The 27,911-nt window shown below is 41.1% G+C and overlaps 1 protein-coding gene across 2 annotated transcripts in view; it reads left to right on the forward strand.

Annotated features, from left to right (window-relative positions):
• Positions 1-26,624, forward strand: part of SLC7A11 (solute carrier family 7 member 11) — a 314,580-nt gene extending 287,956 nt beyond the window's left edge. Inside the window, exon 15 of one of the 2 annotated variants that reach the window (XR_004349977.1) lies at positions 26,294-26,624. The gene's annotated coding sequence lies outside the window, so the exon portion shown is untranslated. The remainder of the gene's footprint in view (positions 1-26,293) is intronic. The other variant, XR_004349976.1, reaches the window with a different exon arrangement.
• Positions 26,625-27,911: the final 1,287 nt, after the last annotated feature.

Raw genomic sequence — 27,911 nt, forward strand, 5'->3', positions numbered from 1 at the left:
GGTGTCTGCACCGCGAGCCGTGGCTCACGCCCGTCTCTGGAGCTCATTTAGGTGGTGCTCTGAATCCCCTCTCCTCGCACACGCTGAAACAATGGTCTCTTGCCTCTTAGGCAGGTCCAGAGTTTTTCCCGGACTCCCTCCCAGCTAGCTGTGGTGCGCCAGCCCCCTTCAGGCAGTGTTCACACAGCCAACCCCAGTCCTCTCCCTGGGATCTGACCTCCAAAGCCCAAGCCTCAGCTCCCTGCCCATGCCTGCCCCTGCAGGTGAGCAGACAAGCCTCTCAGGCTGGTGAGTGCCAGTCGGCCCCGATCCTCTGTGCAGGAATCTCTTTGCTTTGCCCTCTGCACCCCTGTTGCTCTGCTCTCCTCGGTGGCTCCAAAGCTTCCCCCCTACCGCCACCGGCATTCTCTGCCCACGAAGGGCCTTCCTAGTGTGTCGCAACTTTTCCTCCTTCACAGCCCCCTCCCAGAGGAACAGGTCCCGTCCCTATTTTTTTGTCTCTGTTTTTCCTTTTTTCTTTTGCCCTACCCAGGTACGTGGGAGGTTTCTTGACTTTTGGGAAGTCTGAGGTCTTCTGCCAGCGTTCAGTAGGTGTTCTGTAGGAGTTGTTCCAAATGTAGATGTAGTTTTGATGTATTTCTGGGGAGGAAGGTGATGTCCACGCCTTACTTCTCCATCATTTTGAAGGCACCCCTGCTTTTCTTTAAAAATGCCTATTTCTTTTTTTTTTTTTTAAGTTTTTTTTTAACATCTTTATTGGAGTATAATTGCTTTACAACAGTGTGTTAGTTTCTGCTGTATAACAAAGTGAATCAGCTATACATAAACATATATCCCCATATCTCATCCCTGTTGCATCTCCCTCCCACCTTCCCTGTCCCACCCCTCTAGGTAGACACAAAGCACCGAGCTGATCTCCCTGTGCTATGTGGCTACTTCCCACTAGCTATCTATTTTACATTTGGTAGTGTATATATGACCATGCCCCTCTGTCACTTCGTCCCAGCTTACCCTTCCGCCTCCCCGTGTCCTCAAGTCCATTCTCTATGTCTGCATCTTTATTTCTGTCCTGCCCCCAGATTTTCAGAACCTTTTTTTTTTTTTTAGATTCCATATATATGTATTAGCATACAGTATTTGTTTTTCTCTTTCTGACTTACTGCACTCTGTATGACAGCCTCTAGGTCCATCCACCTTACTACAAATAACTCAATTTCGTTTCTTTTTATGGCTGAGTTTATATAGTTTTACTTTAGCCTGAATGGCCAATAACTACATTTCTTGATCTCTTGGCAATGAACCTGTTTGGCTGTTGCTTTTCTGAATGTGTGCTTATTTCATCTTATTTTCAGTACGTTAAAGCTGTTCCATTTTTTTTCTGGTTTCCATTATTTCTTTTCTTTTTTTTTTTTAACATCTTTATTGGGGTATAATTGCTTTACAATGGTGTGTTAATTTCTGCTTTATAACAAAGTGAATCAGTTATACATATACATATGTTCCCATATGTCTTCCCTCTTGCGTCTCCCTCCCTCCCACCCTCCCTATCCCACCCCTCCAAGCTGTCACAAAGCACCGAGCCAATATCCCTATGCCATGCGGCTGCTTCCCACTAGCTATCTACCTTACGTTTGTTAGTGTGTATATGTCCATGACTCTCTCTCGCCCTGTCACAGCTCACCCTTCCCCCTCCCCAGGTCCTCAAGTCCGTTCTCCAGTAGGTCTGCGTCTTTATTCCTGTCTTACGCCTAGGTTCTTCGTGACATTTTTCCCCTTAAATTCCATATATATGTGTTAGCATACGGTATTTGTCTTTTTCTTTCTGACTTACTTCACTCTGTATGGCAGACTCTAGGTCTATCCACCTCATTACAAATAGCTCAATTTCGTTTCTTTTTATGGCTGAGTAATATTCCATTGTATATATGTGCCACATCTTCTTTATCCATTCATCCGATGATGGTCACTTAGGTTGTTTCCATCTCCAGGCTATTGTAAATAGAGCCGCAATGAACATTTTGGTACATGACTCTTTTTGAATTTTGGTTTTCTCAGGGTATATGCCCAGTAGTGGGATTGCTGGGTCATATGGTAGTTCTATTTGTAGTTTTTTAAGGAACCTCCATACTGTTCTCCATAGTGGCTGAACCAATTCACATTCCCACCAGCAGTGCAAGAGTGTTCCCTTTTCTCCACACCCTCTCCAGCATTTATTGTTTCTAGATTTTTGGATGATGGCCATTCTGACTGGTGTGAGATGATATCTCATTGTAGATTTGATTTGCATTTCTCTAATGATTAATGATGTTGAGCATTCTTTCATGGGTTTGTTGGCAGTCTGTATATCTTCTTTGGAGAAATGTCTACTTAGGTCTTCTGCCCATTTTTGGATTGGGTTGTTTTTTGTTATTGAGCTGCATGAGCTGCTTGTAAATTTTGGAGATTAATCCTTTGTCAGTTGCTTCATTTGCAAATATTTTCTCCCATTCTGAGGGTTGTCTTTTGGTCTTGTTTATGGTTTCCTTTGCTGTGCAAAAGCTTTGAAGTTTCATTAGGTCCCATTTGTTTGTTTTTATTTCCATTAATCTAGGAGGTGGGTCAGAAAGGATCTTGCTGTGATTTATGTCATAGAGTGTTCTGCCTATGTTTTCCTCTAAGAGTTTGATAGTTTCTGGCCTTATATTTAGGTCTTTAATCCATTTTGAGCTTATTTTTGTGTATGGTGTTAGGGACTAATCTAATCTCCTACTTTTACATGTAGCTGTCCAGTTTTCCCAGCACCGCTTGTTGAAGAGGCTGTCCTTTCTCCACTGTACATTCCTGCCACCTTTATCAAAGATAAGGTGCCCAGATGTGTGTGGGTTTATCTCTGGGCTTTCTATCCTGTTCCATTGATTTATCTTTCTGTTTTTGTGCCAGTACCATACTGTCTTGATTACTGTAGCTTTGTAGTATAGTCTGAAGTCAGGGAGCCTGATTCCTCCAGCTCCTTTTTTCGTTTTCCAGATTGCTTTGGCTATTCGGGGTCTTTTGTGTTTCCATACAAATTGCGAAATTTTTTGTTCCAGTTCTGTGAAAAATGCCAGTGGTAGTTTGATAGGGATTGCATTGAATCTACAGATTGCTTTGGGTAGTAGAGTCATTTTCACAATGTTGATTCTTCCAATCCAAGAACATGGTATATCTCTCCATCTATTTGTATCATCTTTAATTTCTTTCATCAGTGTCTTATAATTTTCTGCATACAGGTCTTTTGTCTCCTTAGGTAGCTTTATTCCTAGATATTTTATTCTTTTTGTTGCACTGGTAAATGGCAGTGTTTTCTTGATTTCAATGTCAGATTTTTCATCATTAGTATATAGGAACGCCAGAGATTTCTGTGCATTAATTTTGTATCCTGCTACTTTACGAAATTCATTGATTAGCTCTAGTAGTTTTCTGGTAGCATCTTTAGGATTCTCTATGTATAGTATCATGTCATCTGCAAACAGTGACAGCTTTACTTCCTCTTTTCCGATTTGGATTCCTTTTATTTCTTTTTCTTCTCTGATTGCTGTGGCTAAAACTTCCAAAACTATGTTGAATAAGAGTGGTGAGTGTGGGCAACCCTGTCTTGTTCCTCATCTTAGTGGAAATGCTTTCATTTTTTCACCATTGAGGATGATGTTGGCTGTGAGCTTGTCATATATGGCCTTTATTATGTTGAGGAAAGTTCCCTCAATGTCTGCTTTCTGCAGGGTTTTTATCATAAATGGGTGTTGAATTTTGTCAAAAGCTTTCTCTGCATCTATTGAGATGATCATATGGTTTTTCTCCTTCAATTTGTTAATATGGTTTATCCCATTGATAGATTTGCGTATATTGAAGAATCCTTGCATTCCTGGAATAAACCCCACTTGATCATGGTGTATGATCCTTTTAATGTGCTGTTGGATTCTGTTTGCTAGTATTTTGTTGAGGATTTTTGCATCTAAGTTCATCAGTGATATTGGCCTGTAGTTTTCTTTCTTTGTGACATCCTTGTCTGGTTTTGGTATCAAGGTGGTGGTGGCCTCGTAGAAGGAATTTAGGAGTGTTCCTCCCTCTGCTATATTTTGGAAGAGTTTGAGAAGGATAGGTGTTAGCTCTTCTCTAAATGTTTGATAGAATTTGCCTGTGAAACCATCTGGTCCTGAGCTTTTATTTGTTGGAAGATTTTTAATCACAGTTTCAATTTCAGTGCTTGTGATTGGTCTGTTCGTATTTTCTATTTCTACCTGATTCAGTCTTGGCAGGTTGTACATTTCTAAGAATTTGTCCATTTCTTCCAGATTGTCCATTTTATTGGCACAGAGTTGCTTGTAGTAATCTCTCATGATCTTTTTTATTTCTGCAGTGTCAGTTGTTACTTCTCCTATTTCATTTCTAATTCTATTGATTTGAGTCTTCTCTCTTTTTTTCTTGATGAGTCTGGCTAGTGGTTTATCTATTTTGTTTATCTTCTCAAAGAACAAGCTTTTAGTTTTATTGATCTTTGCTATTGTTTCCTTCATTTCTTTTTCATTTATTTCTGATCTGATTTTTATGATTTCTTTCCTTCTGCTAGCTTTGGGGTTTTTTTGTTCTTCTTTCTCTAATTGCTTGAGGTGCAAGGTTAGGTTGTTTATTCGAGATGTTTCCTGCTTCTTAAGGTGGGCTTGTATTGCTATAAACTTCCCCCTTAGAACTGCTTTTGCTGCATCCCATAGGTTTTGGGTCGTTCTGTCTCCATTGTCATTTGTTTCTAGGTATTTTTTTATTTCCTCTTTGATATCTTCAGTGATCACTTCATTATTAAGTAGTGAATTGTTTAGCCTCCATGTGTTTGTATTTTTTACAGACCTTTCCTGTAATTGATATCTAGTCTCATGGCGTTGTGGTCAGAAAAGATACTTGATACAATTTCAATTTTCTTAAATTTACCGAGGCTTGATTTATGACCCAAGATATGATCTATCCTGGAGAATGTTCCATGAGCACTTGAGAAGAAAGTGTATTCTGTTGTTTTTGGATGGAGTGTCCTATAAATATCAATTAAGTCCATCTTGTTTAATGTATCATTTAAAGCTTGTGTTTCCTTATTTATTTTCATTTTGGATGATCTGTCAATGGGTGAATGTGGGGTGTTAAAGTCCCCTACTATGAATGTGTTACTGTCAATTTCCCCTTTTATGGCTGTTAGTATTTGCCTTATGTATTGAGGTGCTCCTATGTTGGGTGCATAAATATTTACAATTGTTGTATCTTCTTCTTGGATCGATCCCTTGATCATAATGTAGTGTCTTTCTTTGTCTCTTTTAATAGTCCTTATTTTAAAGTCTATTTTGTCTGATATGAGAATTGCTACTCCAGCTTTCTTTTGATTTCCATTTGCATGGAATATCTTTTTCCATCCCCTTACTGGATGTGTCTCTAGGTTTGAAGTGGGTCTCTTGTGGACAGCATATATAAGGGTCTTGTTTTTGTATCCGTTCAGCCAATCTGTGTCTTTTGGTGGGCGCATTTAGTCCATTTACATTTAAGATAATTATCGATATGTATGTTCCTATTCCCATTTTCTAAATTGTTTTGGGTTCATTATTATAGGTCTTTTCCTTCTCTTGTGTTTCTTGTCTAGAGAAGTTCCTTTAGCATTTGTTGTAAAGCTGGTTTGGTGGTGCTGAACTCTCTCAGCTTTTGCTTGTCTGTAAAGGTTTTAATTTCTCCATCGAATCTGAATGAGATCCTTGCTGGGTAGAGTAGTCTTGGTTGCAGGTTTTTCTCCTTCATCACTTTCAGTATGTCCTGCCACTCCCTTCTGGCTTGTAGGGTTTCTGCTGAGAGATCAGCTGTTAACCTTATGGGGATTCCCTTGTGTGTTATTTGTTGTTTTTCCCTTGCTGCTTTTAATATGCTTTCTTTGTATTTAATTTTTGACAGTTTGATTAATATGTGTCTTGGCGTATTTCTCCTTGGATTTATCCTGTATGGGACTCTCTGTGCTTCCTGGACTTAAGATTAACTATTTCCTTTCCCATATTAGGAAAGTTTTCAACTATAATCTCTTCAAATATCTTCTCAGTCCTTTTCTTTTTCTCTTCTTCTTCTGGAACCCCTATAATTTGAATGTTGGTGCGTTTAAGGTTGTCCCAGAGGTCTCTGAGACTGTCCTCAGTTCTTTTCATTCTTTTTTCTTTATTCTGCTCTGCAGTAGTTATTTCCACTATTTTATCTTCCAGGTCACTTATCCGTTCTTCTGCCTCAGTTATTCTGCTATTGATCCCATCTAGAGTACTTTTAATTTCATTTATTGTGTTGTTCATCGTTGCTTGTTTCATCTTTATTTCTTCTAGGTCCTTGTTAACTGTTTCTTGCATTTTGTCCATTCTATTTCCAAGATTTCGGATCATCCTTACTATCATTATTCTGAATTCTTTTTCAGGTAGACTGCCTATTTCCTCTTCATTTGTTAGGTCTGGTGCATTTTTATCTTGCTCCTTTATCTGCTGTGTGTTTTTCTGTCTTCTCATTTTGCTTATCTTACTGTGTTTGGGGGTCTCCTTTTTGTAGGCTGCAGGTTCGTAGTTCCAGCTGTTTTTGATGTCTGTCTCCAGTGGCTAAGGTTGTTTCAGTGGGTTGTGTAGGCTTCCTGGTGGAGGGGACTAGTGCCTGTGTTGTGGTGGATGAGGCTGGATCTTGTCTCTCTAGTGGGCAGGTTCACGTCTGGTGGTGTGTTTTGGGGTGTTTGTGGCCTTGTTCTGATTTTAGGCAGCCTCTCTGCTAATGGGTGGGGTTGTGTTCCTGGTTTGCTAGTTGTTTGGCATAGGTTGTCCAGCACTGTAGCTTGCTGGTCGTTGAGTGAAGCTGGGTGCTGGTGTTAAGGTGGAGGTCTCTGGGAGATTTTCACCGTTTGATGTTATGTGGAGCTGGGAGGTCTCTTGTTGACCAGTGTCCTGAAGTTGGCTCTTCTACCTCAGAGGCAGAGCCCTGACTCCTGGCTGGAGCACCAAGATCCTTTCATCCACACGGCTCAGAATAAAAGGGAGAAAAAGAAGAATTAGTAGAAGTATGAGGAAAGAGAAGGAAAGGAGGGAGGGAAGGAAGGAAGGAAGGAAGAAAGAAAAAAAGAAAGAAGCAAAGAAGGCAAGAAGGAAAGAAAGGAGGGAGGGAGGGAGGAAGGAAGGAAGGAGGGAAAGAAGGAAAAAAGACAGAAAGAAGATACAGTAAAAATAAAATAAAGTATAATAAAGTTATTGAATTAAAAAATACTTATTTAGAAAAAAAAAAGGGACGGATAGAACCTTAGGACAAATGTTGGAAGCAAAGCTATACAGACAAAATGTTACACAGAAGCATACACATACACCCTCACAAAAAGAGGTAAAGGGGGAAAAATCATAAATATTGCTCCCAGAGACCACCTCCTCAATTTGGGATGATTCGTTGTCTAAAGGAGGGAAGGAAGGAAGGAAAGAAAGAAAGAACGAAGGTAAGGTATAATAAAGTTATTCAAATTAATTATTAAGAAAAAATTTTTTTAAAAAAACCATGGACGGATAGAGCCCTAGGACAAATGGTGGAAGCAAGAGTATACAGACAAGATCTCACACAGAAGCATACACGTACACATTCACAAAAAGAGGAAAAGGGAAAAAAATCATAGATCTCGCTCCTGAAGTCCACCTCCTCAATTTGGGATCATTCCTTGTCTATTCAGGTACTCCACAGATGCAGGGTATATCAAGTTGATTGTGGAGCTTTAATCCGCTGCTTCTGAGGCTGCTGGGAGAGATTTCCCTTTCTCTTCTTTGTTCTCACAGCTCACAGGGGCTCAGCTTTGGATTTGGCCCTGCCTCTGCGTGTAGGTCGCTGGAGGGCGTCTGTTTTTTGCTCAGACAGGACGGGGTTAAAGGAGCTGCTGATTCCGGCGCTCTGGCGCACTCAGGCCAGGGTGGGGGGTGGGGGGCGGAGGGGCACTGCGTGCGGGGCGGGCCTGCGGCGGCAGAGGCCGTTGTGACGTTGCACCAGCGTGAGGCGCGCCGTGCGTTCTTCCGGGGAAGTTGTCCCTGGATCCCGGGGAGCTGGCAGTGGCGGGCAGTACTCGGAAGAGGGATGTGCAGAGTGACCTGTGCTCGCACACAGGCCCCTTGGTGGTGGCGGCAGCAGCCTTAGAGTCAGCCGCCCGTCTCTGGGGTCCGCGCTTTTAGCCGCGGCTCGCGCCCATCTCTGGGGTCCACGCTTTTAGCCGCGGCTCGCGCCCGTCTCTAAGAGTTCCTTTAAGCAGCGCTCTTAAACTCCTCTCCTCGCGCACCAGGAAACAAAGAGGGAAGAAAAAGTCTCTTGCCTCTTCGGCAGGTGCAGATTTTTCTCCGGACTCCCTCCCGGCTGGCCGTGGCGCACTAACCCCTTCAGCCTATGTTCAAGCCGCCAACCCCAGCCCTCTCCCTGCGCTCCGTCCGAAACCGAAACCCGAGCCTCAGCTCGCAGCCCCGCCCGCCCCGGCGGGTGAGCAGATAAGCCTCTCGGGCTGGCGAGTGCCGGTCAGCACCGATCCTCTGTGCGGGAATCTCCCCGCTTTGCCCTCCGCACCCCTGTTGCTGTGCTCTCCTCCGCGGCTTCGAAGCTCCCCCCTCTGCCACCCGCAGTCTCCGCCCGCGAAGTGGCTTCCTAGTGTGCGGAAACTTTTCCTCCTTCACAGCTCCCTCCCACTGGTGCAGGTCCCGTCCCTATCCTTTTGTCTCTGTTTTTTCTTTTTTTCTTTTGCCCTACCCAGGTACGTGGGGGGAGTTTCTTGCCTTTTGGGAGGTCTGAGGTCTTCTGCCAGCCTTCAGTAGGTACTCTGTAGGAGTTGTTCCACGTGCAGATGTATTTCTGGTGTATCTGTGGGGAGGAAGGTGATCTCCGCGTCTTACTCTTCCGCCATCTTCAAGAAAAATGCCTATTTCTATAAAATGGGATAGCAATTCCCAGAGACGATACTTCAAATATTTAATTACTAGAAAGGCAAGGTCCAGTCAGAAGGAAAGGTGCTAATTAAGTCACACTGGACAAAGCACTTAAATGTCAGTCCTTATAATACCCATCTTACGTAGGAGGTGTGAGAAATTTGAGACATAAATACCATATGTGTAATGCACAAGGAGAGAGTGCTTACCAGACATTAGCCAAGTTAACAAGTGTTAGCTGAGAGCTTTACCTCCTTCTTTGGCTGGTCTCTCAACATTAATTGAGCAAACTATATAAATTAGAGGGCAAGGTATTTTAAAACATTTAAGATTGAATTATGGACTGATAAAATGGATGAATAATTCCCAATTCTTGTTTAAACCCGACCAAAGACAAGGTGAACAATTACAAAAGAAAAGGTTTCTATGTACTGTGATGAAATTTATAATGTAAATTCCATGATAAATGGAGGACACAGGAATCAATACATTTTCTGCTTAATTGTGACCTCCCCTTGTGCTTTTTTGCAATTCCTTGATTGCTAAAATAAAGCTTGATAAGTTAATATCTGTGCAGAAAGCACATTCTCATTTCCCCAGAAAATCTTAGAGTAAGACACAGTGATTAGGACTGCATCCTCAGGGTTAAGTATGTCCTTCAACACTAGTGGATAAGTTTCAAAAGCATAATAAAATAAATTGACTGAAAATGACATTTTCTCTCAAAAGCAACTTCCTAGGATTGTTTAGCATGGCATATTCAAATTAGGTATTAATCACAAAGCATTTGTTTAGCTTTTGAAAAGGATTAATGCCCAGAATGCATGAGAACTTCTGTTTTAAGGCTTCCATTACTGGCTGTGAATATCCATCCTACACAGCAGTTTACAATCTTTAATAGCTGCTTATATCATTTGTTTTTTAACTTGTAGAATTTCCTTCTTTTTGTAACAAATTTATCATCGGTGTTCATAAAGTGAGAACTGAAGGAATATCTATTAAATTTTCCTGTTAAATCAGCAAAAAGCTTGAGGATAACGTTTTGAACCTAGACTTTTTTTTTTTAGTATACGGCAACTACGCACTCTAAGAGAATGGTGTTCGTAGAGAAATTTTACTTGTATGCAGTAAAATAAAATTAAGATGTGAAATATCTCTTAGTCATTTTTTATGTCTAGCATTATTCAAGGAATGCTATTTTATATATGTGTAAATGATGAGAAATGGGCCATGGCAGAGACTGGCTGGCTATTCATCAAATAAATTTAACTGCCTCTAGGGTTCAGAGCTAAATTTCCCTTGCAATGAAAGGTGGCCATATAATTGAGTTCCTGCCGATGGAATGTGGTTGAAAGTGATATTGACCACTCATAAGGTCTAGCCCGTACAAGCCTTCTGTTTTCCCTCTATAATCTCTATTACCCAATCTTCAGTGGAGTAAGAAGTGAATTCCACTTGGAAGCCACATTTATTTTTTTAAAGCAATTTATTTTTTTGACCGTGCCGAGAAGCATGCGGGATCTTAGTTCCCCAAACCAGGGGTTGAACCCGTGCCCCCTGCAGTGGAAGCGCGGAGTCCTAACCACTGGACCTGGGCCAGGGAGTTCCTGGAAGCCACATTTTGCAGATGTTAGGGCCACTGGCAGCCTGGATCCCCGAGTGACTTTGTAAAGCAGAATCTCCCTGTACCAAAACAAGAATACCCATTCTTGTTCTGCAAGGTCATTGGAAGAATTTACATTCCCACTAGTACTGCGTGAGAATTTTCCTTGGGTCTCAACTGAAAGCAGGGCGTCTTCTTCTGGAAGCCCAAACTTTTAATTTTTGTTTCCCTAGCAATATCAGGTTGCTAGAAGCTCCGCCTAGATTTTTAGCCTCTTTGCCTCCATTTTGCTAATCTCAGCTTCTCATCCCATGAAACTTCAGCATCTACAAATCGCAAATGAAAATGCAGCTGAGAATATTCTCTCTCTTCTCCATTATTTCCTTGTTTTCCTAGGATCTTGGCCCCAAAAGCCCTGGCTGCTTTAATAGCCCAAATTCCAACTATTCTTTCATAGTATTGTGAGATTCCTGAAAGCTCTGCTTAACTCAGTTTCTTAGATGCCACTTTAATTTTGGATTCTTCTCTTAATGCATGTGGATTAAGAATAAACAAATACTTCAAGGAAAATGAACAGAAAACGTCAGTTCACTTTGATGATTTTGCCTGTTCTCTGAGATTGTGGCCCCTCAAATTCTGAAGCCTTGATTGCTTTGTAATGCCATAAAAGTCTGTGACTGCCATTGCTTGTTTGCTATTTTGTTTTATTTTTATTTTATTCAACGACTATGGTTATTCTTGATAGGAGGGCTACACTGAAGCGGCTGCCCTATATGTGTTATCTAGTAGCAGTAGTTTCTTGGTGTCCTTTCAAATACGTGTGACATTCTTTTTGTATACTGATGATAATTTACCTTAGTGCTGATATTATGAAATGCACTTTTTATTGTTTCATCTGTGGCCCTAAGATTTATTCCCCAAACTGTAGGCCATTCCAGTGACTGTGAGGTCGTGCCTCTCTTCATGTGCAGCTCTGCATCTTCCTCAGTATTACCTTGTAGTATCCTCCTCCCAATTTCAACATTCTTTAAAATAACAAACAATGGATTCTTTTCTTTTTTTTTTATTTCTACCTTTTTAAAAATTATTTATTTATTTATTTTTGGCTGCGTTGGGTCTTCATTGCTGCGAGCGGACTTTCTCTAGTTGTGGCGAGCAGGGGCTACTCTTTGTTGTGGTGCGTGGGCTTCTCACTGTGGTGGCTTCTCTTGTTGCGGAGCACAGGCTCTAGGCGCGCGGGCTTCAGCAGTTGTGGCACGTGGGCTCAGTAGTTGTGGCTCGCAAGCTCTAGAGCACAGGCTCAGTAGCTGTGGCGCACAGGCTTAGTGGCTCCGTGGCATGTGGGATCTTCCCGGACCAGGGATCGAACCCATGTCCCCTGAACTGGCAGGTGGATTCTTAACTACTGCACCACCAGGGAGGTCCCCCCAAAATGGATTATTTTTAACAATGACAATCTGGAAATACAATGTACACATTTGCAGTTACTCAGGATAAAAATATTATGATACTCAGAATGGTGAACTCAAAACTCTTTTGGTGAGCCTCAACTCTTTAGGAGGTAACCTTTCCTCCATTTGAAAAAGACAATAATATTGTTTCGTTTTGTAATATCACAATTATTATACGGTCTTCTACAAAGAAGAATTGTGCTTGAAATGCACATCTTCAAGCAAAGTCCTTGAAGTTTACTCATTAAAATATTTTCATAATTTTATTGGAAACATTTTTATGTTTATGTAAAACTATGCATATAAACTTTTCTGGGCAAATCAAAGGCATGGGGCAAAACATGACTGTTTATATCTTCTTTTGTTAGGTGAAGTGTTAACTATATACAAATAGATGATTACAACACAACATGTGTGAAATAAAGTAGAATATGTAGTTTCTGAGTTGCTGAAGGGACGTTGTTGAATCCTAGAGAAAACATACTTTTCATTTTCACCTAGGTTAGATACCCTCCTCTCTTTTAACCTTTCCTTGACTATACAGCTCTCCTCTGTCTGTATTTTACTGTCTTTATGAAACATTTGCTACATTTCAAAGATTGTGCTAGGCGGCAAAGATAAAATTTTACTTTGACTTCTGTTTATTAACTTTCCCCAGATACATAGATTTGATATCTTATATTCTTCTTCATTATTTAAAGTCCTAAATGTATATTACTGAGTGTTTTAAAGCATATTGTTTATATTGTTCTTGTTATCTATTACCATGTAATAAACCGTCCCAAAGTTGAGGGACTTCAAACAACAATTTACAGTAAGTCTCCTACATACGCAACCTTCAAGTTGCGAACTTTCGAAGATACAAATGGGCGTTGGCATGTCCCATCACGTAAGTTAGTTCACATGTCTGGCATACATTGTCACGTGCATGCATCCTCTACAAGTGGTTGTGCTTTTGGGTACTTTAGTGTACAGAGTACAGCAGTACGGTATCTTTATTTCAAGCCCAGGATGTCTGGAAGCAGGTGTAAAAGCAGTGGTGATATAGCTGGTATTACTGCACTTTTCGAGGTACTGTACTGTAAGGTTAAAAATGTTTTATTTTTTGTGTTTGTTTTTTATGTATTATTTGTGTGAAAAGTATTTATAAACCTATTACAGTACAGTACTCTACAGCCAATTGTGATAGTTAGGTACCTAGGCTAACTTTGTTGGACTTACGAACAAATTGGACTTATGAATGCACTCTCGACAGAACTTGTTCATATGGAGGGGACTTAGTGTATAATTATCTCTCATAATTCTGTGCATTGACTGGGCTCAGCTGGGCAATTCTTGTTTGCAGTCTTTAGTGCTATTGTAGTCATATGTTGCAGGCTCATCTAGACTGAATATCCAAGATGGCTCATGTACATGGCCTGCAGTAGATATTGACTATTGGCTGGGGACTGTTGACGCCCCATGACTTAAGCTTCTCACAGCCTGTTGGCTAGTTTCACATAGGAAACAACCTGAGAGCGAGTGTTCCCAGAGAGCAGAAGTGGAAGTGGCCAATGTGTTAAGACCTGGGCCTGGGAACTGTTTCAGCAACAGTGCTGCCATATTCTATTATTCAGGACAGCTCAGTAGACTGAGCCCAGAACCAAGGGGAAGGTACACAGCTGCCACCTGTCAAAGGGAGGAATGTTAAAAAAATCTGTGATCGTTCTTATTCCATCATATATATGTGTGTCTGTGTTTGTGCATTTGTAATTATACAATAAATAAATCCACAATTATTTTAAAATTTCAGACATACAAAGTAAGAGTGAAAACTTTCTTTTCCTCTCCCCTAATTGCACTCTCTTTTCAAATATTATTAGTATTAGTTCGTCTTTATCCATGTGAATCTTTTTCTACTTGCTAAGTATATTTTGAATTTGCTTACTTTTACATAAATAGAATCAAGTCCCTATTTTCTGAAAATTACTCTTTTTATTTGACAATATATTTTAGATAATTTAACTTATCAATATATGTATGCACATATAATTTAAAATTACCTAGTATTCTATAGTGTTGATATATCGATTATATTTCTAGATGATGATTTAGATTGTTTACAACCTTTGGTTATTTCATACAGTATTGTTCCTTTTCATTCCTCTTTGTACGTGTGCAAAAGTTTCACTAAGATATATGCCAAAAGTGGAATCACTTTGATGGATATTAACATTTTAAAAAAGATGCCGTTAAATAGGCATTACCATTTTACACTTTCTTCAGCTGTACTGTATGAGAGTGCCTCTTTTTCCTCATCATTGTCAATTCTGGTTATTATATGTCTTTCAATTTTTTTAAATCTAATGGATGAAAATGCTTCTAAGTGTAGGCATTTCACTTTTCAATCCCTTAGTTTTTGCTTACTCCTATTGCCATTGAGTCAATTTTGTATTGTTTTCTGTGATTGCCTGTCTTTACAATTACCTATTTTCCTACTGGTTGTATGTCATTTAAAACAATGATATAAAGATACTCTTTACAAATTCTCTACGTTCATTCATTCTTAGTTCATCATACATCACACAGAAAATGGGCACGTGGGGGCTCTATCTTGCTCCACATCTCGTAACTCACTCTTGGAAATGTGTTCTCGTGGTTCTCCATCCCCGTGGGGAGGCCAGAGTCAGTTTCAGGTTGGTGAAGTTTTGTAACCTGCAGTGTGTTCACTTGGAAAGCAGGCAGCGCGTGGTGGAAGGTCAGCTTGCATATGCTGCTGGGATGCTAAGACTGCCACACGTTGGGTACACCTTAGCAGCAAATGAGTCAGGCACCAGAAGCCCAAATCACAGATATCTGTGAACTTTTGTATGTATTTGTGTGTATTTTTCAGTAGTGAAATGAAAGCATATACAAACAAATCTCAGTCATCACTTTTACCAGTATCTGAACTTAGACTGGACTTCGTGATCTGGCCAGTTATTTGTTTGATACAGTCTACAAGATAGGCAAGAAGGACATCACACTTTCAATGGAGGGCAAGTGGAGAAAAATAACAACATCAGCAGGAAATCCGAAATAATGGATCTCACCCTTTTGCTCACATCCGTTACTGTATCCCCACTTGAGCTTGAGCAGAGAGCTCTTTGTGAAGGCATTTAGAGAAGGACTCTGATGGGGGAGGCTGATGAAGTGCTACTGAGTCACTCTCCGGAGTGTTGTGAATGACAGAGAAATTTTAGTGGAAAAGTGTTGGATACTGCACCTCTAGTCACGTGGAGTGTTCAAGACTTGGCTTGGTGGCCTACAGCAAAGAGACCACGCCTGGGTCGTCTCAGGTATGATAGTCTCATGGACACATCCAGAGGCCTGGGAGGCTGAGCTGGCCTCCCTGGGGAGGCCGGTGCATCCTCCATCGTCTGCCATCGATCTGTGGCAGATTGGTTGCAGTAGAAGAGTAGCTCCTAGTTAGAATCCACCTCCTTCTAGGTGTACCGCTGGGTAGAATTATCATAGAAAATAGAGGACTCCTAGTTAAATCTGAATTTCAGATTTCAAACAATGAAAATTTTTTAGTATAAATGTGTCTCCTGTAACATTTGAACATGCTTATATTAAAAAAAATTAGTCATTGCTTATCTGAATTCCAATTTTAACTGGGTGTTTTAGATTTTCATTAGCTAAATTTGGCAACCCAGTACCTAGCTGTCAGTTTCATGTGGGATCTTCTTTTGGCCTGCACCTTACAGCTGATTTTGGACCAGTGTAGAACAGAGAATTAATTATCTGCCAACATTATTATTCAGGATTCTTTAATAGAAGTCTGTGGAACTTGCCAGGTCCACGTAGGCCTTTGGCTATGTTCTCTCCCATGGGGTGGGGAATCCTGAGAACACATCCTGGTCAGTGAGTCCTACAGAGTAAAGGTCGACAAATAAGTCTTGAGGAACTGTCTGGTGAGGGCAGGCCAGATAATCACTACTTCATAACTGAGGACCCTGAGGTAAAACATAGCAAGTCACTGAAATGTAAAGCCTTATGAACTGAGAGTCATGTAACGTAAAAGGCAAGTATGTTTCTGCCACATTATAGAGTTGTCATTCCCATGCCCAGTCAGGAGCTAGAGGTTGGTTGTCCACAATGGCCGGACACCCATTTTCACAATCAAGGGTAGGATCTTTGAAGAGTACGACAGGCCCACTGCCAGTAGCCTTATGATATAAGAAAAACACTGAGTGTGGAAATAGGTAATTTACATTTTCTTGTATAGTAAGAGGATGGATCCTGGCATACCTCATCCCCAGCCACAAGAAACCCCATGAGCAGGCTTCCCTGGTGGGGCAGTGGTTAAGAATCCACCTGCCAATGCAGGTGGGGGACATGGGTTCGAGCCCCAGTCCGGGAAGATCCCACACGCTGCGGAGCAACTAAGCCCGTGCACCACAACTACTGAGCCTGCGCTCTAGAGCCTGCGAGCCACAACTACTGAAGCCCACGTGCCACAACTACTGAGGCCTGCGCACCTAGAGCCTGTGCTCCGCCACAAGAGAAGCCACCGCATTGAGAAGCCCTCGCACTGCAAGGAAGAGTAGCCCCTGCTCGCCGCAGCTAGAGAAAGCCCGCGCACAGCAACAAAGACCCAAGGCAGCCAAAAAACTTAATTAATTAAATAAATCTAAGAAAAAGTAACCCATGACTTCCTCTTAAATGCCACCTCCCTCACTCTATGCAAGCTAAGACTACAGAACTTAAGAGAGTTTAGATTAGCGTCCCCAAAGAGCCTGAGGTGGGGATTCTTACTCAAGTGGTTTACTAGGAGAGTTCTCAGTCGAAGGTAAGTAGGAAAGGGAAAAAAACGTAAGTAGAGAATGTGAGACCAGCTTTATTCTGGTCCCAGAGGGGACTCTGGAGCTGAATGATGCCATAGACTTGATCCAGCTTTGAAGCTGGTGAGGCGAGGAGTTGAGGATAAGGGGCAGCCTTTTTGTCTCATATCAACTGAACCGCTGGGAAGGGGAGATGAAGGATTGATGAACATTCCAAGACCTAGGTCAATTCTTTGGAGAAAGGGGCGGCTGTAAGCCATGAGTAAGCAACATTCACGGCAGGATATGGGTACATCAGCCTGGTAAAGGGGACCTACGTGGGCATCGACAGCATCTATACACCATCTCATTAGTTGTTTCCTTAGTTTTATGTATGCCTTTTGCTATGGGTTTTGCTGGTTCAGTTTTAAACCAATTCTGTTCGTTATCTCCAATATTAAAACTAATCTACCCTTTGTCTTCTGGCCCAGCTCTACCTTAATTCACTCAAATAGCTTAGTTCTCCTGCCAATAACATAAGGAGAGTATATACATTGGTTTCGATTCATGTGTCTTTTAGTAAATGGGAAATTCCATCTACCAATTACATCTCTAGAAACCTGTGTACGTTTAGAACTCTTCTTTCCCAATCTCTTATATTTTTTTTCTTTCCCAGTATAGTTAAGATCTGCTCTTACCTGTGTCTTTAACCATTCTTGTACTTTTCTCCCCCTTACAAGAAGAGAAATATGCTTGTTAATCATTCTACTCAAAATCACTAGATGTTTAGGCTTGCTAATAGATGAAGATGAATTTCTCACCATAAGCATCACAATAGTTGATAGCGTTTGCTTCCTTGTTAACATGTTGGAGATATGAAGACAAGAATTAAATCATAGAGCATAGCAGGGGGAAAAAATCCTCAAAGTGAATGGTAAACAGAAATATCTGAGGTAGGTTTAAGCATGTGTATAAAGAATGAGTTTTGAAAAACAACAGTCTCTTTCAGAAAACTGAACTAAATAATAAAATATGTCTAAAACTGTGTATATCTATGCTAAAAAAGTATCAGCTTAACCCTTTTGAAAGTGCTATAAAATAAGCAAATGAGCCAGCTTATAATTTAAGTATAAGAAGTATGTGGGAAAAAATGGGGGGACCTTGAAGATGGCGGAAGAGTAAGACGCGGAGATCGCCTTCCTCCCCACGGATACACCAGAAATACATCCACACGTGGAACAACTCCTACAGAACTCCTACTGAAGGCTGGCAGAAGACCTCAGACCTCCCAAAAGGCAAGAAACTCCCCACGTAACTGGGTAGGGCAAAAGAAAAAACAGAGACAAAAGAATAAGGACGGCACCTGCACCAGTGGGAGGGAGCTGTGAAGGAGGAAAAGTTTCCACACACTAGGAAGCCCCTCCGCGGGCGGAGACTGCGGGAGGCAGAGGGGGGAGTTTCGGGACCGCGGAGTAGTGCACAGCGACGGGTGCGGAGGGCAAAGCGGGGAGATTCCTGCACAGAAGATCGGTGCCGACCGGCACTCACCAACCCGAGAGGCTTGTCTGCTCACCCGCCGGGGCGGGCGGGGCTGCGAGCTGAGGCTCGGGTTTTGGTTTTGGACGGAGCTCAGGGAGAGGACTGGGGTTGGCGGCTTGAACATAGCCTGAAGGGGTTAGTGCACCACGACTAGCCGGGAGGGAGTTCGGGGAAAAGCCTGCACCGGCCGAAGAGGCAAGAGACTTTTTCTTCCCTCTTTGTTTCCTGGTGCGCGAGGAGAGGGGTTTAAGAGCGCTGCTTAAAGGAACTCCAGAGACGGGCGCGAGCCGCGGCTAAAAGCGCGAACCCCAGAGACGGGCGCGAGCCGCGGCTGAGGGCGCGAGCCCCCGAGACGGGCGCGAGCCGCGGCTGAAAGCGCAAACCCCAGAGACGGGCGCAAGCCGCGGCTAAAACCGCGGACCCAAGAGCCGGGCGGGAGACGCTAAGGCTGCTGCTGCCGCCACCAAGGGGCCTGTGTGCGAGCACAGGTCACTCTCCACACCCCTCTTCCGCGGAGCCTGTGCAGCCCGCCACTGCCAGGTTCCCGGGATCCAGGGACAACTTCCCCGGGACAGCGCACGGCGGGCCTCAGGCTGGTGCAACGTCACGCCGGCCTCTGCCGCAACGTCACGCTGCCTCTGCCGCCGCAGGCCCGCCCCGCACGCAGTGGCCCGCCGTCCCCCCACCCCCCAACCCCCGGCCGGAGTGAGCCGGAGGGCCCCGAATCAGCGGCTCCTTTAACCCCGTCCTGTCTGAGCGAAAAAAACAGACGCCCTCCAGCGACCTACACGCAGAGGCAGGGCCAAATCCAAAGCTGAGCTCCTGTGAGCTGTGAGAACAAAGAAGAGAAAGGGAAATCTCTCCCAGCAGCCACAGAAGCAGCGGATTAAAGCTCCACAATCAACTTGATATACCCTGCATCTGTGGAATACCTGAATAGACAAGGAATGATCCCAAATTGAAGAGGTGGAATTAGGAGCGAGATCTATGATTTTTTCCCTTTTCCTCTTTTTGTGAATGTGTACGTGTATGCTTCTGTGTGAGATCCTGTCTGTATACTCTTGCTTCCACATTTGTCCTAGGGCTCTATCCGTCCATGACTTTTTTTTAAAATTCTTTTTCTTAATAATTAAGTTTAATTGTAATAACTTTATTATACTTTACCTTCGTTCCTTCTTTCTTCCTTCCTTCCTTCCCTCCTTTAGACAACGAAACACCCCAAATTGAGGAGGTGGTCTCAGGGAGCAGGATTTATGATTTTTCCCCCTTTACCTCTTTTGTGAAGGTGTATGTGTATGCTTCTGTGTAAGATTTTCTCTGTATAGCTTTGCTTCCAACATTTGTCCTAAGGTTCTATCCGTCCCTTTTTTTTTTTTTTCTAAATATTTTTTAATTCAATAACTATATTATACTTTATTTTCTTTTACTGTATCATCTTTCTTTCTGTCTTTTTTCCTTCTTTCCCTCCTTCCTTCCTTCCTCCCTCCCTCCCTCCCTCCCTCCTTTCTTTCCTTCTTTGCTTCTTTCTTCCTTCCTTCCTTTCCTCCTTTCCTTCTTTCTTTACTCATACTTCTACTAATTCTCCCTACTTTTTCTCCCTTTTATTCTGAGCTGTGTGGATGAAAGGCTCTTGGTGCTCCAGCCAGGAGTCAGGGCTCTGCCTCTGAGGTAGGAGAGCCAACTTCAGGACACTGGTCAACAAGAGACCTCCCAGCTCCACATAATATTAAACGGTGGAAATATCCAGAGACCTCCATCTTAACACCAGCACCCAGCTTCACTCAACGACCAGCAAGCCACAGTGCTGGACAACCTATGCCAAACAACTAGCAAAACAGGAACACAACCCCACCCATTAGCAGAGAGGCTGCCTAAAACCATAATAAGGCCACAGACACCCAAAAACACACCACCAGACGTGAACCTGCCCACTAGAGAGACAAGATCCAGCCTCATCCAGCACAACACAGGCACTAGTCCCCTCCACCAGGAAGCCTACACAACCCACTGAAACAACCTTAGCCACTGGAGACAGACATCAAAAACAACGGAACTACGAAAGTGCAGCCTGCAAAAAGGAGACCCCAAAACACAGTAAGATAAGCAAAATGAGAAGACAGAAAAACACACAGCAGATGAAGGGAGCAAGATAAAAACCCACCAGACCTAACAAATGAAGAGGAAATAGGCAATCTACCTGAAAAAGAATTCAGAATAATGATAGTAAGGATGATCCGAAATCTTGGAAGTAGAATGGACAAAATGCAAGAAACAGTTAACAGGACCTACAAGAACTAAAGATGAAACAAGCAACGATGAACAATGCAATAAATGAAATTAAAATCACTCTAGATAGGATCAATAGCAGAATAACTGAGGCAGAAGAACGGATAAGTGACCTGGAAGATAAGTAGTGGAAATAACTACTGCAGAGCAGAATAGAGAAAAAGAATGAAAAGAACTGAGGACAGTCTCAGAGACCTCTGGGACAACATGAAACGCACCAACATTCGAATTATAGGGGTTCCAGAAGAAGAAGAAAGAAAGAAAGGGACTGAGAAAATATTTGAAGAGATTATAGTTGAAAACTTCCCTAATATGGGAAAGGAAATAGTTAATCAAGTCCAGGAAGCACAGAGGGTCCCATACAGGATAAATACAAGGAGAAACACGCCAAGACACATATTAATCAAACTGTCAAAAAATTAAATACAAAGAAAGCATATTAAAAGCAGCAAGGGAAAAACAACAAATAACACACAAGGGAATCCCCATAAGGTTAACAGCTGATCTCTCAGCAGAAACCCTACAAGCCAGAAGGGAGTGGCAGGACATACTGAAAGTGCTGAAGGAGAATAGCCTGCAACCAAGACTACTCTACCCAGCAAGGATCTCATTCACATTTGATGGAGAAATTAAAACCTTTACAGACAAGCAAAAGCTGAGAGAGTTCAGCACCACCAAACCAGCTTTACAACAAATGCTAAAGGAACTTCTCTAGACACGAAACACAAGAGAAGGAAATGACCTATAGTAGCGAACCCAAAACAATATATAAAATGGAAATAGGAACATACATATCGATAATTACCTTAAATGTAAATGGACTAAATGCTCCCACCAAAAGACACAGATTGGCTGAATGGATACAAAAACAAGACCCTTATATATGCTGTCTACAAGAGACCCACTTCAGAACTAGAGACACATACAGACTGAAAGTAAGGGGATGGAAAAAGATATTCCATGCAAATGGAAACCAAAAGAAAGCTGGAGTAGCAATTCTCATATCAGACAAAATAGACTTTAAAATAAGGACTATTAAAAGGGACAAAGAAGGACACTACATAATGATCAAGGGATCGATCCAAGAAGAAGATATAACAATTGTAAATATTTATGCACCCAACATAGGAGCACCTCAATACATAAGGCAAATACTAACAACCATAAAAGGGGAGATCAACAGTAACACATTCATAGTAGGGGACTTTAACACCCCACTTTCACCCATGGACAGATCATCCAAAATGAAAATAAATAAGGAAACACAAGCTTTAAATGATACATTAAACAAGATGGACTTAATTGATATTTATAGGACACTCCATCCAAAAACAACAGAATACACATTTTTTCTCAAGTGCTCATGGAACATTCTCCAGGATAGATCATATCTTGGGTCACAAATCAAGCCTTGGTAAATTTAAGAAAACTGAAATTGTAATCAAGTATCTTTTCCGACCACAATGCCATGAGACTAGATATCAATTACAGGAAAAGATCTGTAAAAAATACAAACACATGGAGGCTAAACAATACACTACTTAATAATGAAGTGATCACTGAAGAAATCAAAGAGGAAATAAAAAAATACCTAGAAACAAATGACAATGGAGACACAACGACCCAAAACCTATGGGATGCAGCAAAAGCAGTTCTAAGGGGGAAGTTTATAGCAATACAAGCCCAGCTTAAGAAGCAGGAAACATCTCGAATAAACAGCCTACCTTGCACCTCAAGCAATTAGAGAAAGAAGAACAAAAAAACCCCAAAGCTAGCAGAAGGAAAGAAATCATAAAAATCAGATCAGAAATAATGAAAAAGAAATGAAGGAAACAATAGCAAAGATCAATAAAACTAAAAGCTGGTTCTTTGAGAAGATAAACAAAATAGATAAACCACTAGCCAGACTCATCAAGAAAAAAAGGGAGAAGACTCAAATCAATAGAATTAGAAATGAAAAAGGAGAAGTAACAACTGACACTGCAGAAATAAAAAAAATCATGAGAGATTACTACAAGCAACTCTATGCCAATAAAATGGACAATCTGGAAGAAATGGACAAATTCTTAGAAATGCACAACCTGCCAAGACTGAATCAGGAAGAAATAGAAAATATGAACAGACCAATCACAAGCACTGAAATTGAAACTGTGATTAAAAACCTTCCAACAAACAAAAGCCCAGGACCAGATGGCTTCACAGGTGAATTCTATCAAACGTTTAGAGAAGAGCTAACACCTATCCTTCTCAAACTCTTCCAAAATATAGCAGAGGGAGGAACACTCCAAATTCCTTCTACGAAGCCACCATCACCTTGATACCAAAACCAGACAAGGATGTCACAAAGAAAGAAAACTACAGGCCAATATCACTGATGAACATAGATGCAAAAATCCTCAACAAAATACTAGCAAACAGAATCCAACAGCACATTAAAAGGATCATACACCATGATCAAGTGGGGTTTATTCCAGGAATGCAAGGATTCTTCAATATACGCAAATCTATCAATGTGATAAACCATATTAACAAATTGAAGGAGAAAAACCATATGATCATCACAATAGATGCAGAGAAAGCTTTCGACAAAATTCAACACCCATTTATGATAAAAAACCCTCCAGAAAGTAGGCATAGAGGGAACTTTCCTAAACATAATAAAAGCCATATATGACAAGCCCACAGCAAACATCATCCTCAATGGTGAAAAACTGAAAGCATTTCCACTAAGATCAGGAACAAGACAAGGTTGCCCACTCTCACCACTCTTATTCAACATAGTTTTGGAAGTTTTAGCCACAGCAATCAGAGAAGAAAAGGAAATAAAAGGAATCCAAATCGGAAAAGAAGAAGTAAAGCTGTCACTGTTTGCAGATGACATGATACTATACATAGAGAACCCTAAAGATGCTACCAGAAAACTACTAGAGCTAATCAATGATTTGGTAAGTAGCAGGATACAAAATTAATGCACAGAAATCTCTGGCATTCCTATATACTAATGATGAAAAATCTGAAAGTGAAATCAAGAAAACACTCCCATTTACCATTGCAACAAAAAGAATAAAATATCTAGGAATAAACCTACCTAAGGATACGAAGACCTGTATGCAGAAAATTATAAGACACTGATGAAAGAAATTAAAGATGATACAAATAGATGGAGAGATATACCATGTTCTTGGATGGGAAGAATCAACATTGTGAAAATGACTCTACTACCCAAAGCAATCTACAGATTCAATGCAATCCCTATCAAACTACCACTGGCATTTTTCACAGAACTAGAACAAAAAATTTCGCAATTTGTATGGAAACACAAAAGACCCCGAATAGCCAAAGCAATCTTGAGAACGAAAAAAGGAGCTGGAGGAATAAGGCTCCCTGACTTCAGACTATATTACAAAGCAACAGTAATCAAGACAGTATGGTACTGGCACAAAAACAGAAAGATAGATCAGTGGAACAGGATAGAAAGCCCAGAGATAAACCCACGCACATATGGACACCTTATCTTTGATAAAGGAGGCAGGAATGTACAGTGGAGAAAGGACAGCCTCTTCAATAAATGGTGCTGGGAAAACTGGACAGGTACATGTAAAAGTATGAGATTAGATCACTCCCTAACACCATACACAAAAATAAGCTCAAAATGGATTAAAGACCTAAATGTAAGGCCAGAAACTATCAAACTCTTAGAAGAAAACATAGGAAGAACACTCTATGACATAAATCACAGCAAGATCCTTTCTGACCCACCTCCTAGAGTAATGGAAATAAAAACAAAAATAAACAAATGGGACCTAATGAAACTTCAAAGCTTTTGCACAGCAAAGGAAACCATAACCAAGACCAAAAGACAACCCTCAGAATGGGAGAAAACATTTGCAAATGAAGCAACTGACAAAGGATTAATCTCCAAAATTTACAAGCAGCTCATGCAGCTCAATAACAAAAAAACAAACAACCCCATCCAAAAATGGGCAGAAGACCTAAATAGACATTTCTCCAAAGAAGATATACAGAATGCCAACAAACACATGAAAGAATGCTCAACATCATTAATCATTAGAGAAATGCAAATCAAAACTACAATGAGATATCATCTCACACCAGTCAGAATGGCCATCATCAAAAAATCTAGAAACAATAAATGCTGGAGAGGGTGTGGAGAAAAGGGGACACTCTTGCACTGCTGGTGGGAATGTGAACTGGTTCAGCCACTGTGGAGAACAGTATGGAGGTTCCTTAAAATACTACAAATAGAATTACCATATGACCCAGCAATCCCACTACTTGGCATATACCCTGAGAAAACCAAAATTCAAAAAGAGTCAGGTACCAAAATGTTCATTGCAGCTCTATTTACAATAGCCAGGACATGGAAACAACCTAAGCGCCCATCATCGGATGAATGGATAAAGAAGATGTGGCACATATACACAATGGAATATTACTCAGCCTTAAAAAGAAATGAAATTGAGCTATTTGTAATGAGATGGATAGACCTAGAGTCTGTCATACAGAGTGAAGTAAGTCAGAAAGAAAAAGACAAATACCGTATGCTAACACATATATATGGAATTTAAGGGAAAAAAATGTCATGAAGAACCTAGGGGTAAGATAGGAATAAAGACGCAGACCTACTGGAGAACGGACTTGAGGGTATGGGGAGGGGGAGGGGTGAGTTTTGACAGGGCGAGAGAGAGTCATGGACATATACACACTAACAAACGTAGTAAGGTAGATAGCTGGGGGGAAGCAGCCGCAAGGCACAGGGATATTAGCTCGGTGCTTTGTGACAGCCTGGAAGGGTGGGATGGGGAGAGTGGGAGGGAGGGAGACGCAAGAGGGAAGACATATGGGAACATATGTATATGTATAGCTGATTCACTTTGTTATAGAGCAGAAACTAACACACCATTGTAAAGCAATTGTACCCCAATAAAGATGTTTAAAAAAAAAAAAAAAAAAAAAGAAAAAAATGTACTAATTCACACTAACAGATGTTAAAGTGGTATGAACTAATAAAAAGTTAGGAATTACTTCAAAATAGATACAATGTTATATAGACTACGAAGATGTGCTAAATACATGTCCTTTAAGATCCTCACTTTGGTGATTTTATTTGTAATTACTGTTTCCCCTGTTTAAAAAAATAGATGATTCTAAATAAAAGCAGTTTGTTTTATTTAAAAAAAAAAAAAAAAAAAAAAAAGAAGTATGTGGACACGGGGAGGGGGGAAGGGGAGGGGGGATGAATTGGGAGATTGGGATTGATATATATACACTACCATGCATAAAACAGATAGCTAGTGGGAACTTGCTGTATAGTGCAGGGAGCTCAGCTTGGGGCTCCTTGGTGACCTAGACGGGCGGGATGGCGGTGGTGGGAGGGAGGTCCAAGAGGGAGGGGATATATGTATACATATAGCTGATTCACTTTGTTGTACAGCAGAAACTAACACAACGTTGTAAAACAATGATACCCCAATTAAAAAAGAAAAATACGCCTATGTGTAAATACAGAAGTCTAGTAATGTAGGTGTCTATAGTTGGTGCCCACAGACTTTTGGTTGATATTGTATGATGCAGTTAGGAACTTACCTTCTAATAATACCACATCAGTAAGGACAATAGAATGCATTACTAAGATACTCTTGTATGTGAACTGTTTTTGTTTTTCAGAGTCTGTGTAGACCTTGTCCTCTATGAATGGAGTAAACCTACTACTGTTTCTCTGCCTTCTTTGGTGCACTTCTCATGGAGATTGAATGAAGAGTGCTTTTCAGACATCATTGTGAATTGTAGGCAGTTTCATGACGATGACGTGATCGTTCAGGTCTCTGTGGTAGGTGAGGGCAATGCGCGCTGATATAATACTTTTTTGACTGATACTGTCCTCCGTTGTATGACTCTACACAGGATTTTAACCTCAGGTGAAACCACAGGTTCCACAGTGGTTTGTTCATATTCTGGTCTTTAAAGGCTTTACCTTAATCTCTATACCAAAAAAAAACAACGAACCTTTTAGAGCTTCAGACCGTCAATTCTAGACTGGCTAGCTTATCAGGGGTCAAGTAAAATTATGCCCACGTGGGGCACTGATTGGGTTTTTCAAGGTAGAGTGATGGGGATTTGTACTAACATGGTGATTCTCAATCTTGGCTGCATTTTGGAATCTCCTGCCAAGATTTTCAAGTGTACTTCTTCCTGGGTCCCATCCCAAGAACTTGATTAAACTGGTGTGGGTATGGCCTGGGCAAGAGAATTTTTAATTTTTTTTTTTTAAACTCCCAGGTCTTTCCAATGTATAGCTAAGGACGCAAAGCACTGGGGGCGTTCACCAGCATGTGCCTGAGATTGTCAGGGACTCAGCTTCCTAGCAGGTAGTCATATGCTTGAGTTAATGTACCAAACAGAAGGGCTTCATTAAGCTCTGCTGTAAAGACTATCCTCTTAGTCTCACAGGTTGGGAAATCTTTTGGGGTGGTGAGCTTGTGGCATTTGCTCAGTAAATGATTGTAGTCCCCTCAGTTCTAAGAACTTGCTTGTACTTCCTTGTGATAAGTGGATTTAAATACTGTACTTTCCCAGCTCCTAAGTTTAGTTTTATCAGAATTTTTTGTGCCACAGGTAGATTTGCCTGTCAGGGTAGTTTAAAAAATAATTTTTCATTACAAATATAAAGGTCATGCCTAACAAATATTTTTCTCAAAGCTAATGGGTGTATCCTTTGATTATTATTGTTTTACAATGATCTTTATTTCTCCATGTAAGCCCAGCTAACATTTATTGAATGTTTACCGCATGACAGACAGTGTTCTCAGTCCTTAGTTTACAGATAAAGAAACTGAAGCAGAGAGAGGTCGTGGGTGTTCCCAAGGTTACACAGCTAATTAGTGAAAGGGCCGTGATTCAAACTGAAGCTGTCTGGTTTCAGTGTCTTTGCATCTGTGTAAGCCTGTTTGTTGAAAGAAAACTAAATAAAAAATTTTTAAACTTCACCTTTAACAGAAAAGCACCAAATTGACGTCCAAGTAGTTGCACAGTTTACCTTTTCCTAGCATTATGTAACATTTCTAGTTACTCTATATCTTTGCCATTATTTCACCTTGTGAAATTTTGAAATCTTGTTTAGCTTAGCTGGTGAGTATAAACTCTGATCTCCCTATGATTTTAATTTTTAATTCCTTTGAGAGCTCATAATGTAATGCATCTTTTATATATTTATTGGTCATTTGTCTTTTCTTATTTTCTCTTTTTATAAAAGAAGTATCTTTTCCCATTTTTCTGGGGGGGATTG

This window comes from Phocoena sinus, chromosome 5, assembly GCF_008692025.1.
Source record: "Phocoena sinus isolate mPhoSin1 chromosome 5, mPhoSin1.pri, whole genome shotgun sequence".
Lineage (NCBI taxonomy): Eukaryota > Metazoa > Chordata > Mammalia > Artiodactyla > Phocoenidae > Phocoena > Phocoena sinus.